General features: G+C 41.9%; 1 pseudogene; it reads left to right on the forward strand.

The window, feature by feature from the left end:
- Nucleotides 1-692: 692 nt before the first annotated feature.
- The window catches only part of LOC108517790 (protocadherin-8-like), a 60,530-nt pseudogene continuing 43,777 nt past the window's right edge, over nt 693-17,445 (forward strand).

A 17,445-nucleotide genomic window follows, 5' to 3' on the forward strand; every position in this document is an offset into this window, starting at 1 on the left:
TCCCTCCTAAGAATGAAAGGAAAAATAGTCATTTACTGACATGTCCCTGCAGGAATCAATAACATTACAGATCATAGAGGAGACAAGAATAGCCTGGGCATATTAATAACTCCGCCGACTCACTGATTTGAGATGACTAGTTAAATAGCATTCTGCACTGATGAGGACTCCATGGCACCAGGAACAATGTCATCATTAACATGTGAGACTGTTTAGCATTTTGAACACTTCACTCATAAAGAGAACTTAACACAGGACTATTTATTGGGCTTTAGACAGATGGTTTAATGTTTTTTTAGCCTTCAGCCTATCAGACCACCCGTGGTTTCCTTCAGCCAAGGGCTTTTAAAAAATAATTGGTCTACAGCAATTTTCTAACAAGTCTGACTGCAGTATATTTTTCTAAATCTTTTTTTTACCCTTAACTATCCCTTACAGTGGTTTGTGGTTGACAGACTTCTCTGTCTGACACTGATTCCTCACATATAATTACTGACATAAAAGATGAAGGGGCTGAAATTTCATCATTAATGGTTTCTTTGCTATAGAAAAAGCTATTTAGAAATGATTATTTTGGAAAACAGTTCTTCCCTAATTAGACATTGCCTGACACTCTAGAAGATATTTCCCAAAAATCTTTCAATACAGGAAATGACAACCCAACATAGATGGGTAACTGTGGGTGGCAGAGGATGCATTGCACCAAGCATGTATGTGTTCATCTTAAAATGGTAAAGAGGGTCAAATGTGCCTCTGTGTGGGGAATATGTGAGTGTGCTTAGGAAGGAATAAAGTGGCTGTGGATCCCTGCTCTTATTGTCAAAGTGAGAGACCAGTACAATGGAAAAGCAAGCAGGACGTGTTTTTATAGTGCAGAAATCTTAATAACCACCTGCACCACCCTGGCCACTGGTCAGCTCTTCAGGTCCCCTTCTATGGGTCCTTTTAGTGAAACAGCGTGGTCCAGAGGCCCAGAAACTGTGGACTGGCTCAAATGGATGTTTATTTGCATATTCTTCTGTATGTAGCTTCCCCGGTAGGGTTATGAAGAGGCATGCTTAGGCTTGGGGCAGAGAAAAGCAAGTATACAGCAGAGAGGACTTAGTGATGAGATGTTCTAAGGGGAAAAGAGTCTTCTGACTGCGCACTCGGGAGGGCTTGAGAAGCCTGAAAGTCTTAGTGCAGAGCTCGCGATTGGCTTTTCTCTTTAAGGAATAAATGTCTCGCAGGAGGCTCAGATTTCCTGCTGACACTTCATGCAGGGTTGGATTGGAGTACTTGCTGATTCTATGGTTGCTGCTAGTGTCAGGATTTTGCACCGATACTGTCAATTTCTTCACCTGTGAGGAAGACGCCCCCCGGCACCAGCATTGGTGTTTCGTTTGATCACGTCCAGTATAACTCCCAGCGCGAGGTGCCAAGTCAGTTTCAGCTGATTAAATAATTCAACAGCTCTCTGATCTGGGTGCGCGAGGGCTACCGGCAGCTGACCGTCGGGGACGCGTGGAACGCGAGTGGCTAGGCCCCGCAGTGCGTGCTGGCCTTCGATGTGGTCAGCTTCTCGCAGGAACAGTTCCGGCTAGTGCACGTGGAGGTGGAGGTGAGGGACGTCAACGACCACGTGCCGCGCTTCCCTGGGCCCAGATCCCGTGGAGGTGTCCAGGGCCGTGGGCACGCACCCTGGAGGTGCAGGTGGACTAGGACGTGGGCGCCAACGGGCTGCAGAGCTTGCGTCTGGACGAGCCGCACAGCCCCGTCCGCGTGGAGCTGCAGAAGCGCACTGACGGCGCTCAGTGTGTGGACCTGTTGCTGCTGCAGGAGCTGGACCGCGAAAGCCAGGCCGCCTACAGCCTGGAGCTGGTGGCCCTGAAGGGCGGCCGCCCGCTGCTCTCCACCACGGCCGTCTTCACTGTGTGCACCCTGGGCGCCAATGACCACAGCCCGGCCTTCCCGTATGGCACAGTGGCCGAAGTGGAGCTGGCGGAGGCACGCTAGTGGGCTCCCTGCTTCTCGACCTGGACGCGGCCGACCCCGAAGAGGGCCCTAACGGCAACGTGGTGTTCGCTTTTGGCGCCCGCACCCAGCCGGAGGCGCGCCGCCTCTTTCGGGCCGCCTCACCCTAGCCGGGCCCGTGGATTACCAGCGTCAGGATACCTACGAGCTGCACGTGCCGGCGCAGGACTGAGCTGCCGCCTCCAAGTCATCGTGCGCATCCGCGATGTCAATGTCAACGCGCCCGACATCGCCATCACCCCGCTGGCCCCCCGGGCGCGCCGGCTGCCTCGCCCCTCGCCGCTGCCGCCGCTGCCCTCGGGGGAGCTCGTCGGTGGAAGCCGGGACGCCCAAGGCTGGCGCCACCTCTATGGTGCTGGAGGGGGCGGCGCGCTAAAGCCCGGTGGCTCTGGTTAGCACCTCGGACAGGGACTCGGGAGCCAACCGGCGGATGAGCTGCGCCCTCTACTGGCACGTGCACTTCCGGCTGCAGCCGGCCTGGTGGTGACCGCGGCGTCGCTGGACCGCGAGCGCATCGCCGAGTACAATCTGACGCTGGTGACTGAGGACCGCGACGCGCCCCTGCTGTGCACCAGGAGGCCCTACACGGTGCGCGTGGGCTACGAGAAAGACAACGCGCCGCTCTTCACGCGGCCGGTCTATGAGGTGTAGGTGAGTGAGAATGCCCCGCCCAGCGCCTACCTGGCTACGGTGGCGGCCCGGGACCCGGACCTGGGCCGCAACGGCCAGGTCACCTACAGGCTGCTGGAGGCCGAGGTGGGCCGCGCCGGGGGCGGTATGTCCACTTAGGTCTCGGTGGACCCAAAACCAGGAACTGCGCCCTCGACGGCACTTTGACTGCGAGGAGCTGGTGGAGATGCAGCTGCGGCTGGAGGCACTAGACGGCTGCTCTCAGGCGCTATGGGGCCTGGCCGTAGTGCGGCTGCAGGCGGAGGACCAGAACTACCACGCGCCCCGCCTGGTGGCCCCACTGCTCCTCAGTGGCTCAGCCCAGCTGCCTCTGCTCTGGGCTACGTGCTGACCCGTCTGCGGGCAAAAGACGCGGAGGAGGGCGCCAACGCCGAGCCGACTTACATAGTCCTCCGCAGCGACGGCGGCCCCGGGGTGCTGGCGCTGCACCCGGCTTCGGGCGCCACCTAGCGCAGAAGTGGTGCTGATGCCGCCGCCTCACGAGGGAGGGGAGCCATGCATCAGGCAGGGAATGGGAGGACAGCTTGAGTCCTCCCTGTTCTGGTCGGTGTTTTGGCCAGCGGCTGCGTCCTTCTGCTAGTGGTCATCATCACTGTGACTTGTTCTTGCCAAGGCAAGGCTAGGACGCTGGTGAAGAAGCTCCATGAGCACTCCCCAAGCAGATTTGAGGCAACGAGTGACCACGCTGGTCCACGTGTCAGAGCCATAGGGGCTGACTCTGGGGGCTTCCGCTCCGGGTTCTTCGCAGACACACGTCCAGTTTCCATTTCCGGGGCCCAGGCGGTTGAATCTGTGGAGGATTCCTAGTCTGAGGTCAGTGAGGTGTCTTGGAGCTCCTCTTGTCGGGAGAGGAGCAGGACTGCATGGGCCCCGGTAGGGCACCCCTGCCCTTCTTAGTGTCCTCATTCACTTGGAGTAGATCTTCATGCTAATAGCCTTATGAAACTGCAGTGACTGATCTGGGACTTCAAATGGTTGATATTTCTGGGCTTGTTTATTTTTTTTATTTGAAAAGAAAAGTTATCCACAGACAAGGTTAGGGGCAGGCTTGATAGTCACATGTTCATTCATATAGGTCCATGTCTGTTTTGCTGTTTTTGCCTATGTTAACTTCCTTTGGGTGAATTTGGACACAGTCAACCCTCAGGGTTAATACTATTTTTCTGAAACACTCCGGATGAGGAATGCGGCGCCTGCTCTGTCAGGTTTGATATTAGACGGTGAAATATTATTAACTGCTGCTCTTACCCCTTTTGAAAAGTAGGGTTCAATCTCAGTTCCTTTTCATTCCTCATCCCCTTGTGGAGAAAATAAATCTGCGGCAAGTTAAAGGTAATTTCAGAATATTTATTGTTATCTCTAAGTAATGTGTTTGACATTTTATACATTTTTATGGATACCAAAGTAATTCTTTCCTTTTCACTTTCAGTATACATTCAAATATAGATGAGTTCAGTATGAAGGACAGTGGGAAAGTAGACAGTGAATTGAATGACAGCCATTTGGATATTAGCAGAGAGGGTTTCAAAAAAGTATCCTTTCAAATGATTGCAAAACAAGGGGGTAAGTTCAAACCTGTGACTTTGAAGCCAAAGCATCATAAGACTCATTCCTGACTTAATTACAATATTAAATAAGTGAGTATGTGATTTTGTTTGGCTTTGCTTTGTTTACAGAATACTGCACCAACACAACCTCATTCTATCCAGTCCATCTGCTGTGTCATTTGGGGGTGCGCTTTAGGCCCAATTCTCTGGAATAGTGTCTGGTTCTGGAGTGGTAGCTCCTGTGGTGAAAGGCATTGTCAATTATGAGGTATTTTGTGTTAGTCTGCATGAAAATGGGCACTAGATCTTTTCCCTCAAAGAAAATATCTTACTCAAAGAGGAGTCATAATGGTGTGTTCTACTGACTCAAATGCCTCGTCACCATAACAGGTGTTTTTGCACAGTCTATGTTCAGTTCCTTTGACTTTTTTTTTTTTTTTAGATGATGGGCTTCCAGAAGCATCCACCTCCTGGTTACCTTCCTCTGAATATTCTCTAGTGGTCAACATACTTTCTAAAATGGAGAACTTGAAGTTGTATACGGTGATTCAGTACCAGCCTCTCTTCTGAGGTCCAAATTCGTATGCACAACTGCCTACTCAACATCTCCATTTGGATTCTGAATGGACATGCTATATGTTCAAAACTAAACTCTTGGTTTCTATTCTCCAAACCTGTTTTTCCTCTGGTGTTGATATCTCAGCAAAAATGACATATCTATTTACTTAGTTGCTTGCTCTGGCTTAAATCCTTGGTGTTATTTTTCATTTGTTTCTTCCTACACACAACTTTCAATCCATCAGCAAATTCTGTTGAATTTTCTTTCAAAATATATTCTCAATCAATTCACTTCTCACCACATTCGTTGCTACCACTCTACCCCAGGCACTGTCATCGCTTGCCCGGCAATGGCAGTAACCTCAAACTTGGCCCCTCTGCTTCTACTCTGGCCCTCTTACAGACCATTCTGCATATGAGAACTAGACTGGTCTCTTACTTCATAAATCAGGTTGCATTACTCAACTCTCCAAATACTTGTCGCTTAAATAAAATCCCAAATCCTTATCATGGTGTCTCAATTACTATTGCTGTGTAACAAGCCAGGCTAAAATGTAGTGGCATAAAACAACCATTTTATTATGCTTGTGGATTCTGTGGTCAATTTAGACAAGGTACAGCAGGAATGGCTTATCTTTGTTTCAAAGTATCTGGCACCTTAGCTGGGATGATATGATGGCTGGAGGCTGGAACCATCTGAAAGCTTCTTTAGTTACGTGCCAGGTTTGTGGGCTGTGATGAGCCAAAGTCCAGGAGACCTGACTTGGTGAAGTGGGAAAAAGGGAGGCTTCATGTTCTCTTTACACGTGGCTTGACTTCTTACAGCCTGGCAGCCTCTGCAAAGTCACATGGCAGCTCGGGCTGCAAACATGAATGATTCATCCAACAGGACAGAAGTCACATCCTCTTTTGTGACCCAGCTTCTGAAACTACATGGTCATTTCCGTCATATTCTACAGTCCAAGCTGTCTTAAGCTCACCCAGATTCAAGTGGAGGGGACAAAGACCCTATGCCTACCCTAGAAAATTTTCCAAGAGTTTTGAGGGCCATGTTTGTAAATCAGCCACACATGACTCATCAAGTCCTGCATTATCTGGCCCTTGGCTCTCTCTTCTACCTAATTTCTTACCCCTCTTCCCCAGGATGCCTTAGATTATCTTATTGGCCTTCTTGTGTTTTTTGAATACACAAAGCATCTCTCCATCTCAGACCTCAGGGTCTTGCTGTTCCCTCACCTGGTAAGCTTGCTCTGGATATCCATATTGCTTCCCACCTTCATTTAGGCCTTTGTTCACATGTCTATCTAATCAAAAGAGGTCTTCCACACCTCATATTGCCTCTCCTCCCTGTCACTCTCCATCTTCTTTACTCTGCTTTATTTTCATTCCTAGCATTTGTCACTCCCTGGCATTATTTGTATATTTATTTGTTTATTATTTGTCTCTTGTTCCATGTTGAATGGCCACCTTCAGGTATATACTGAAACAAAAAAAAAAAAAAACCAGAGCAAAACAAAAATCAGCAAATTTACTGAGTGGATAAATGAAAGGTGTGGTCTAACCAGCACATACATTGAAACTTGTATGACTAGTTCTTATGATCATATTGCACTTTAGGGTAAAATTGTATTGGTATTTTTTGGAAGTTCCATTGTACTCCCTAACTTTCTGAAAAATGTTAGTGTGATCTTAAAACTTGAAGATTCCATAGTGAATTTATGTTTCCGGATAATTTAGTGTTAAATTAGCCTTTTCAAAAGAATCAAAGGACTGGAACTCCTACTGTTTATATTTTCTATTTAGGAAATTACCAGCTTATTCTTGTCTTAACTTAGTTTCTTCTTCCTAATAACAAGCATGATAACTTAAAGTGCTGCTATGGCAAACGAGAATGTGATCAAGGCAATGCATTCAACCTGAGAGAATATTTTTTTCTTAGTAATAACAGTCACAACATTGCTTCTTACCTGTATTCAACAAAAACCTTGTATTTGTTTAATAACATTTACAGAGGACTCTTTATGTACCAGAAACTGTTTTAGGTACCTTATAAATATTAAACTCACTTGAGTCATACAACAGTGCTATTAGGCAGGTGCTATCATTTGACCCCATTTCACACATGGGAAACTCAGGCACAGAGCTGTTCAAGTAATTTGGTTGAGGCTGCTCAGCTGTGAGGGGCAGAGCTTGGTCTCCAGCCTGGGAAGTCTGGTTCTGGAGTTCATGCTTTTAATGTTCTGCTGTAGCATATTTTTTCTGCAGGTTTTTAAACACTTATTTTATGAGTCTTTTAAAGATTTAGGGCCAGTTTACATTCCTGAGGATGTTTCTGTCTTTGAGTTTGAATGAGATGCTCTGATTTATGGTTTGGTTTATCCTCCAACTCTCTGTTGCATTTTCTTGTAAAACTTTTAGTGGGATTATTGAAAGGATGACACACAGGTGATGGCAAGAGAATTGAATTAGATGTTGATAGAGAGGAGATAAGAAGTTTAATGAAAATATTTTAATTTTTTTGCATCTCACTCTTAATAGTTAACAGAGAATTAATGAATCAATAAATACACTACTAGCCCTCAGAAACTTCATTTTAGATTGTTATTTCCCCCATTCCTACCACCAAACCTGTATTAAAGATTCCAGCAAATAATCTAATTGACTTGCTTGAATTTTATTTCCACTTCATTTCCTCAGTACACCAGCAGGTGGAGGTGCAAGTCATTGGCAGAAAATGCGGAGGAAGAAAAAAGAAGCAAACAGCTAGAAAACCAGTCCTGGAATAACTGAATATTGTTTACATTTTTAAGTATATTTCTATGTAGCATTCAATTGTTTCTCCTTTTTTTGAATTGTAAGCTATTCTTTTTTTTCAACTTTTTTTTAAGATTATTCAGGATGAAAACATTCAAGGATCCTGAAAATTAAACCAGGAATCTCAAACCAGCAAAAATGGTTCACATCATGCAAATAGCTACAGGATTGAACTTTCTTCAAGTACCCTTTATCCTCACATTTCCCAGATGAAAAATACAAATTTCCAACCAGAACACTCAGAACTCAATTGATCTTATTTTCAAGTCTGTGCCTCCCAAGTGAAGGGCTGCCAAGTGTCTATGACAGAGTTCAGAACTGCAGGCCAGCAATGCCACTTCCCTCTTCTTGGACAGAATGATGAATTAAATCATCCTTCAGTGGAGGGATCACCTTCACTTACTTCAGAAATAGCCACTTCATTCTAAAAAGCTGCAATTCATATAGGCGGTCATTTCTGTCAAGTGTTTACAAGCCAGGTTACATGCATGAGCCTTCTAGTTTTGATATACATTTTCTTAAATTAGGTTGACAGTCCGTGACACAGCACAGGATGATTTTATAGAATCTAGGATATTTTACCAAAAAGTCTTAAAAGTGGTCTTTATTGCCATGAATATAGTAAATGATCATGTATTTTATATTCTAGTGCCTTTTATGAATATAAATAAAATATTCAGTCTGGCTACTCATTTACATTTGAAGTGTATGTGATTCTACTGCGAATGCAATTCAACTTCAGAATAACTTTAAGTTGAGTTAAGAACCTGGACCCGGACCTTAATCATGAGGCCCAGTAAGGAGGAAGAGGAAGCTGTGGGCAGGCAGTATTTGAGTGGGGGTTACTCAAATTGTCTCTCTAGCCTGGCTTCTGAGAGGGTTGCTGAGTGTTTCATGGGTATAACAGTGGCAGATTTTGGCAGTGGGTGAAAATCAAATGGCAGTGGCTGGTGATGTGTTTCTGGGCACTTATCCCATTCACAGCATCAGCTCAATCAGAGACTGGGGCTACAGGGAGCAGCATGATGAGAGAGAGAGATGGTGAGAAAGAATGAGTGTCTTATGGCCTCAGCCATGTGGGCTAGAATTCCTAGCAGGACTCCTTCTTAGCTATGAACAGGATGCTAGAAAACTGAGGCATAAGAGCAAGGATTAAAGGAAGAGTTGGGCCCCAAATGCAGTGACTTAAAGGCGACTTGAGCAGCTGGGCTTAATCTGGGTCCAACCAGGTCCAAGGGCAGCAAGGCTGGGTGATGAGATGGAAGCGTCTGATTGTGTCTTGTTTTCTGCAAGATCGGCTCGGACTGTGGGAAGAATTGAGTCTGCAAAGTGCAGGATGTTTTGTGTCTCCAACTAGAAGAGCCTGGGGTTCATTAAGATTTGATGGGCAGGAACTGTGCTGCCCAATACACTAACCACTAGCCACATGTGGCTGTTTAAATGAATTACAACTCAATACAATGAAAAATGCTTCAGTCTCAGACAGAGTCACTGTAAAATGTTTCCATCATCACAGAACGTTCTGATGGATGGCTTTGGTCTAGCAGAAGGAGTGGGCCAGAGTTCTACCTTCACAGGCTGGGAGTTGAAGGTAGCCAATGACTCGCTGTCCTTGCTCAGCACATATATGGGGAACTGTGTGTTTTTGTCTGTTTTCCACCCTTCCAAGTGTGGAGAACTACTTCGTGACAGCCTTTTAATGATTCATGTATTTTAAAATGGATTGACACATTATTTATTATATAATCTTTGAAAAATATCTCAAGGCAAGAATTCTCAATGGTAGAAGGTTTTCTGTAGGCTGGAGAATTTCTAAAGGCTCCTCTGCTATAGCACCTTAAATTTATAGTCCTCATATTCAGTCCAATTACTTTAGAGATTTTGTAGCGATAGTCATGATAAAACCTACATGCTCTTCCTCCTAAACTTTCCCAAAAATAATTCAGCAGTTTTTAAAACCAGTAATTTATTCCTTATCCATGCTCAGGCAAGAAGCTAGGAAGAACTTCAATCATTTGGCTACTGGTCTCCCGCAGAAAATTACTGCTGTTGGAAATCAGTTTCTGAGTCCCGTGTTATCTTCAGAGAGTCAGTGTGTCCTCTGAAGTATCAGCTTTCCAGATTGGGTGGTCTAGGCCCCAGAGAGACTGTGGCAAATGTGAATGTTCCTTGCTTTATCTGATACATATCTTAAAAGTAAAGGACACCTGTCTTTTGGGTTACATCTAATAATATTAGAAAATTTTAGAGTAATTGTTTGCGTAAATGCATTCTGTGGGAAACATTTTAAAAGCTGGGAATCTAAAACTTTTCCTCAAATTTACAAATATAGAATTAGATATTTTTACTTTTCTTAAAATGAGGCTCTCATGTATTTGTGACATTAGCTTCTACCTGAATTATGATTCCTAATGCAATTTATAATTCCTGGGTCTTGTCTGTTTATGATTGCATTCCTATGAATAATAATAGGCAATCTTTATCAAACACTATATGCAAGGTTCTATGCTAAATGCTTTACATGAATTATTGTTTTTACACCTTGTAACAATCCTAGGAGGTAATTATATTACTACCTCAATTTTATAGCTGAGGAAATGAGTTTAAAGAGGGTAATATGTTTGAGGTTACATAGTAAGCAAATGAACTTAGAGTTTAAAAAATTATGGTATAGGCTGGGTGCAGTGGTTCATGCCTGTAAGCCTATCATTTTGAGAGACTGAGCAGGTGGATCTCTTGAGCCCAGGAGTTCAAGACCAGCCTGGGCAACATGGTGAAACCCCATCTCTACAAAAAATATAAAAATCAGTCATGCATGGTGTTATGTGCCTGTAGTCCCAGCTCCTCAGGAGGCTGAGGTGGGAGAATCACTGAGCCTGGGGATGTTGAAGCTGCAGTGAACTGTGATTGCACCACTGTACTCCAGCCTGGGTAACAGAGGGGGAGACCTTGTCTCAGAAAAAAAAAAAAAAAAAAAAAAATTACGGTATAACGCTAAAGTGCACGAATTTTGAGTTCACAGCCAGATGAAGTTTTATATATACTCACTCTTGTAACCATCACCTAGATCAAGGTTTGGAATATTTCCAGATCCCTAGACAGCTCCCACATATACCTTCCTGGGCAATACCTCTTCTAGAAGTAACTACTATTTAGAATGTAAAAATTATTGTAGTCATTAAGGAAAACAGTATGGAGGTTCCTTAAAAAATTAAAACTAGAACTACGGTATGATCCAGCAACCCCACTTCTAGATGTAAACCCAAATGAAACAAAACCAAAAGCACTATTTTGAAAAGGTATCTACACCCCCATGTTCATTGCAACATGATGTATAATAGCCAAGATACGGCATCAACCTAAGTGTCTATAGATGGATAAGTAGATAAAGAAATTGCAGTATATATATGTGTATATATATACACATACATATATATGTATGTATGATGGAATGTTATTCAGCCTGAAAAAAGAAAACCTTAACCATTTGTGACAATTTGGATGAAAGTGGAAGACGTTGCACTAAGTAAAATAAACCAGTCATAGACAGAAAAATACTGCACCATCTCACTTATGTGTGCAATCTAAAAAAGTCAAATTCACAGAAGCAAAGAGTGGAGTGGTGGTGTGCTAGGTGAGGGGGACGGGAAACTGGGAGATGTTGGTCAAAGGGTACAAAGTTTCAGTGAGGATAAATAAATTCTAGAGACCTAATGTTAAGCATAGTGACCATAGTTGATAATGCTATATTTGATTCTTGAGATTTGCTAAGATAATGTATCTTAAGTGTTCTCACCACATGGGGAAAAAACAACTATCTGATTTTTAGCTTGAATATAGTAATCAGTTCACTATGTATATGTGTATAAGAACATCATGCTGTACAGTTTAAATACATAAAATTTCAATTAAAAATTTTAAAAGAGGTAACTATTATTCAAACCTTTTTCACTATTACTTTTTGCTGTATGCAAATGTCATATAAATGATACAATTTATACTTTTGGGGCCTGGTTCAAAATTATGTCTATGAACTTCACTCCATGCTGTGTATTCCATGGTTTGTGCATTCTCACTTGCTGTATCGTACCTCATTGTATGCATTTACCACAATTTATCCATTGTATAGTTGATGGAGCTTAGGGCAATTTTCAGTTTTTGACTTTTGTGAATAATGAATTAGTTTGCACATTTTTTTTGGTGGACATAAACACTCATTTCTGTTGGCCATATACCCAGGAGTAGAATTTTTGTGTCAAAGAGTGATGTATCTACGGTTTGAACCTTGAACTTTTTATTTTCTTTGAGACTAGGTTTCACCCTGTTGCCCAGGCTGATTTTGAACTCCTAGGGTCCAGCAGTCCTCCTGTCTCATCCTCTCTAGTAGCTGGGATTACAGGTGTGCACCCCTGCACCCAAGTTGAACCTTGAGTTTTCTGACTCCACTATTATCCATTGTGTAACACTCATTACATCAATAGCAGCTAATAAAGACTGAGAGCTCTCTATCAGGTCTTTAAGCTCTCCTTTTCTAAGCAGGATATTGACTCAGTAGAGAACTTTCTATAAGCTTAACAACAGCAGGGGGAGGTCTTCTATTTGTTCAACAAATAGGAGAGTCTTTTACATTATTATTAAATAGCTGATGTATTACAATGTATGTGGAACACTTAGTAGCTTCTTTTTGAAACGATCATGATAATACCCATCTTTGACAGACTTGTTTTACTCATTGAAATGTATACAATAAGAGTAGAGTTAGCAATTGATCATTCATTTACTTGTATACTGTAATTAGCCAAGGAAAAAACAAATCAATTTAAAGCCAATTTCCATAGTCTACACATGCACAGGAATTGATTGCAGAGTTGAATTTGCTGAATAAAAAGTGAAGCTGGCTAATCTCAATTTGTATTTCATCGAGTAAATGTCAGCTATTGATTTCTGTAGCTTACTACTGGTGAGGCAATCTGTCTGTCATTCTTTAAAGGCAGCACAGCACGATCGCTATGCCATTTAATTAGGTGTGGTCTAGTCATTTCACTGTTTGAAGAAGATGAAATATTTAGCTGTAGTGGAAGGAAAAACCTCAGCCAGCTGCCTGCTCTATCACCCTCTTTCAAACTGGTACTCATCTTAATTTAATGCCCATTGATTCTTATTGTTAGATGTACAGAGTAGCCCTTTTGTAATGTAGTGTTGGAAGATGAAGCTAAAATGGACTTTACAGGCTAACTGAACTCTCTCAAGCTTTCCTGAACTCTTGGCAATGCAGCATTACATTCTGGGGGAATGACTTGACCTGTGTGTTATAGAATAGGTTTCCACAGTGTGCCTGGTTTTCTTAGAGAGTAATCCATGTTGCCATTGTCATACAGGATTTGTATAGTCTCTGACAAGTTGTAATGCCTTTTTCCCTGGCACAACACAGAAGATGTAATGGTTTAACTATACCTGTACACTACTGCTTTTGTGAAAAACGGCCTGAAATAACAGTGAAATAATGTCTTCTTTCTTAAAAGAAATATCACAATCCTTTTATATGTTTGTTTTTGGTTTCCTCACCTGTAAAGTGGAGGAATAGTAGCTACTTCGTTGCTATTTTATGTTAGCTAAATGAGACAGTATGTATAAAATGCATACAGCAATGCCTTTCACCTAGTAATAACTTAATAAATATTTATTATTATTAACGTCAGATTTTTTTTAAATGGAGTCTCGCTCTGTTGCCCAGGCTGCAGTATAGTGATGCAATCTCAGCTCATTGCGACCTGTGGCTCCTGGGTTCAAGTGATTCTCCTGCCTCAGCCTCCCAAGTAGCTGGAATTACAGGTGCTCACCACTATGCCCAGCTAATTTTTGTATTCTTAGTAGGGATGATGTTTCATCATGTTGCCCAGGTTGGTCTCTAACTCTTGACCTCAGGTGATCTGCCTGCCTCGGCCTACTAAAGTGCTGGGATTACAGGCATGAGTCACCGTGCCTGGCCAAAAATGTTTTTAATGTTATTAACATTTTCATTTTCTCTTCCTTTGTTTAAATTGGCATCGTATTCTAAATATTCCTGCATTTTTCTCTATTTCTTTCTGCTTGGTGCAAATAATACTTTCCATCTTTTTTGGTTGGTTACCATTATTATTTTTTAAACTAGCTTTTCAAATAGGTGACCAAAAATGGTTTAAATCCCTGGGGGCCATAATATTTTGACAGCAGTATGAGACTGATTTTAAAATATTCCTTAGTAGAAACATTTTTTTTTTACAATAGTTCTTATAAAGTTAGATCAGTTGGTCATTTTGTCTACTGCTATATTTCAAGCCAGTGGCAATCTTGACAGACGTCTGAGGGTATTTAAATGGAAAGGTTCAGTAATAATAAATATACTGATTCTTTAGTTTAAGGATTATACAATAATCTCACAAAAGTAGGTATCCTCCTTTTACTTGCTTTGACACTTGTTAATGTGCCATTTAATTGAACCTGTAGGACACCTGCTCTGTATTCCAAATACTCCCATCAGGGTGTAGTTGTAATACCCTGCAAGAGGCATTAAGTAATAAAAGGGTGAATGATCAGCTTCTAGCTCAGGCCACTGTAACTGGGAGATTATTGATAGTGAGGCATTGAGACATAAGAGAGTCTTCTAGGAAGGACTCAATCTAAAAGGTATTTTTCTTCCATCTAAAACCAGGAAAACCTATAGAACATCTCCTACATAACCCAGAAGACATTCACAGACATTTATAGACATCTTTGCAGACATGTTTATAAAAGGCATACTGGTCTTTGCTGGTTTTCAGCTTCATCTTTTGTCACCTTCTTGCTTGCACTTCCTAAGTATCACTGTAGAAAGGGCAGCCACAGAGATAATAAGTCAAGCTCTTATCCTAGGAGCCAGGCCCACTTCTCAGCCCTGAGACCAGAATCCACTCAAGAGTCTTTAGAGAAATAGGTGCCTGAAATGCATGGATAACTGGTTCATTTGAGTCCATGTCCCTGAGCAACCTTCCTCCTTCTGCCTATGACTTAGTGTTCTGTGTAGGTATGTCTTTAGGGAGAGAATGGGCTGGACATGTAAGAGCATGCATTGTGTTCTTATGCAAATTAGAATTTTCATTGTATATTAAATTGTGTTTTGGTTGTATACATTAGTTCCATGAGGTTGAGTTGATGTGATTCTGCTGTTCAGAGAAGGATCTCATTCATATTGCTGAATAACCAGCATATCTGAAAGCTGGATCCTGTATTATGTTTAACTGACAAAGACAATAAATGCAAGTCCCTAAGGCTTCCTAGGGGACAGCCCACAGGTCCTTTCTTAGGCAGTATTCTACCCTGATCCCAGCCTTGGACAAGGCAGAGTGTGGAATATCCTTTCTTAATTAATTATGTCTATCAGGCATGATGATGGAGTAATAACTAATATCAGTAGAGCTCCTCCTGTGTACAGTGCTAGAACAATCCCTTGAAGCAGGTACCATGATTATCTTTCTCCTCCATGTAAGAAAATTGAGGTTAAATCACTTAACAAGTCACAGAACCAGAGTGTGGTGAAGCTTCAATGCTAGGGCATGTCTTCTGAGTTCAGCGCATATTCCACACTGCCTTCCTGCCTTTCCTTTAGCTTATTAGTTCTTCATTTCATTATGTGTATAGGCTTGGAAATCAAAGTATCAAAAACCCCATTTTGGTAGTTTCTTTGCTCAAATCACCAGGAGCAAATGAGCAGTCTAAATGCACATTCAACCACTTGAAGCTGTGATCGGGTCCCTGGTTGAGCGCCGCTCATCCATCATGCATGCTCCTGATAGACATGACAGGTCTTGCACAAAGAGAAGCTTTTTTCCCTCTCTCGGTGGTGCTTCCTTTGAGGCATGCTCCTGTTCAGTGCCCTGTTGAGATTTTGATTAAGAAAGACAGATATTGTGCAACTTCCATTAATGTTCTATTTCTCCTGTAGCAAAATGTAGGCTCTTGGGACTTTCTCAAGGGAATTTAATTTTCCATGTCTGTTGGCAAATATAATTTTGAGTTTTACATAAAACACTAGAAAACAGTTAGTGGCCTGGTCAGGGGTTTATACTTGTAATTCAATGATTCTTTTAGGTGATTTTGACCTGTTTGCAACCTGTTTTTTTGTTGTTCTGTAATTCACAAACCACTAACTTTCTAAAATAAAATAAAACTACTTTTTAAAACTACACTTTAAAATAAAAGAAAACTACTTTTTAAAATAATAAATACTTTTTTCTGAAGTATTTCACTTTCTTTTGTCCTCCTCTATCTGGTTGTGGTAATGTCATCTGACTTGTTTTTATATTGCTCCCTAAAGGGGAAGAAAACCCTAAGCTAAGAAACTATGAAAATCCATTTTGAAAGTGCTCAGTGCACAATAACTAATGTTAAGACAGCACATTATACACCTGAACAGCTCTATAACGCCTCCAATGATACTGTGCCCTTGTTTATATAGATATAAATCAGTGCCCCAATCTTCACCTAGCTCCATGTATATATAATTTTCATTAATTAATTCTGAGACTTACATCAGCTTTGCCAATAACCTGAATATTTTCCTTCTTTCTCCTCTATGGCTTTAGTTTTTTTACCTCCTGGATACTGTTTTTTTTTTTTTCCCTACTCATTAGTATTTTTCTAGTGTTAGAGCTAAAATAGAAGAGTGAGGAAAGTCAAACATATATATTTGACTTTTTGTGATTTGGCCCATCAAGTGTTTTAGAAAAGTGATCAAATAAATCAAGCAACCAGTACAAAGTTTAGAGCTTCAGTTTCTACTATTATTTTTCTAGATACATGGAATAAGTTGGAGTAGGGAGTAGAAATGGATACTAGCTTTCTGCAACTGTTATCAACTTCATCCCATAAGGGTTTTTTTTTTTTCTGGCATCCCACACAGTCATACTTACAATTCCATGCAATTGAATGCCCACATTCCTCAGAAAGACTAAGCTAAAACTTGGAGAATAATTGAGTTAGATATCCACGTTCTTGTTTTAAAAAAGATTTAAGATTATTGATTACAAGAGTCACATTTATAGACTTCACTTAACCATAAATATATAGAAAAGTGAAAGAATCCGGTTTTATGCAATGATATTTTTTTAAACAGTTGCCATAGCTGAAACCCATGCATTCTAAAGCAAACCAAAGAAGAGATTCAATGAAAAAACATTTTTTCAGGACTGAAGGTTAGTAATTTTAGTTGCTTAGATGACCTTATGAGAAAAAGGTCATACATGCATGTCCTATCAGCTTTAGAGGTGGTCCACATTCAGCTGGACTTGCGAGCCCCTTTTATAGAGTTTTCCTTCTTGCTAAGCACCTGCTCTGCTCAGAGGGGAAGGAGACAGCTGAACTTGGGGACAGACTGGGGCCCAGCCGTCTGGAAGGAAGGTTCTTTTCTATAGCCATCTGCTCCTTGCTTAGTGAGCTCCCTTTCAAACACCCAAGTTCACAGCAGCCTGGAAAGATGATGGATTTATTGCTGTCCCTGATGGTTGAGATGGTTGTCCCTGATGATTCAGGTAACCTCCCATCTTCAGTTTTGTAAAAGCCTGGGCTGGGATGTTTTGGGAAATGGAAAATATATACTACAGTCTTATTTCATTCATTATTCTCTCTCCATTTTCTCTTTATGTTTAAGATCTAATCAAGTTAGAAGTATTAAAAGTCTGATCTCTATGCAGCCAGTACAGAATGACAGCAGATAAGCTTTTGCCTTCTCCCTGTATAGGGTTGTTATGGACTGAATATTTTTGTGCCACCAAAATTTGTATGTTGGAACCCTAACTCCAAATATGAT

Source organism: Rhinopithecus bieti, unplaced genomic scaffold (assembly GCF_001698545.2).
Source record: "Rhinopithecus bieti isolate Rb0 unplaced genomic scaffold, ASM169854v2 scaffold_41709, whole genome shotgun sequence".
Classification (NCBI taxonomy): domain Eukaryota; kingdom Metazoa; phylum Chordata; class Mammalia; order Primates; family Cercopithecidae; genus Rhinopithecus; species Rhinopithecus bieti.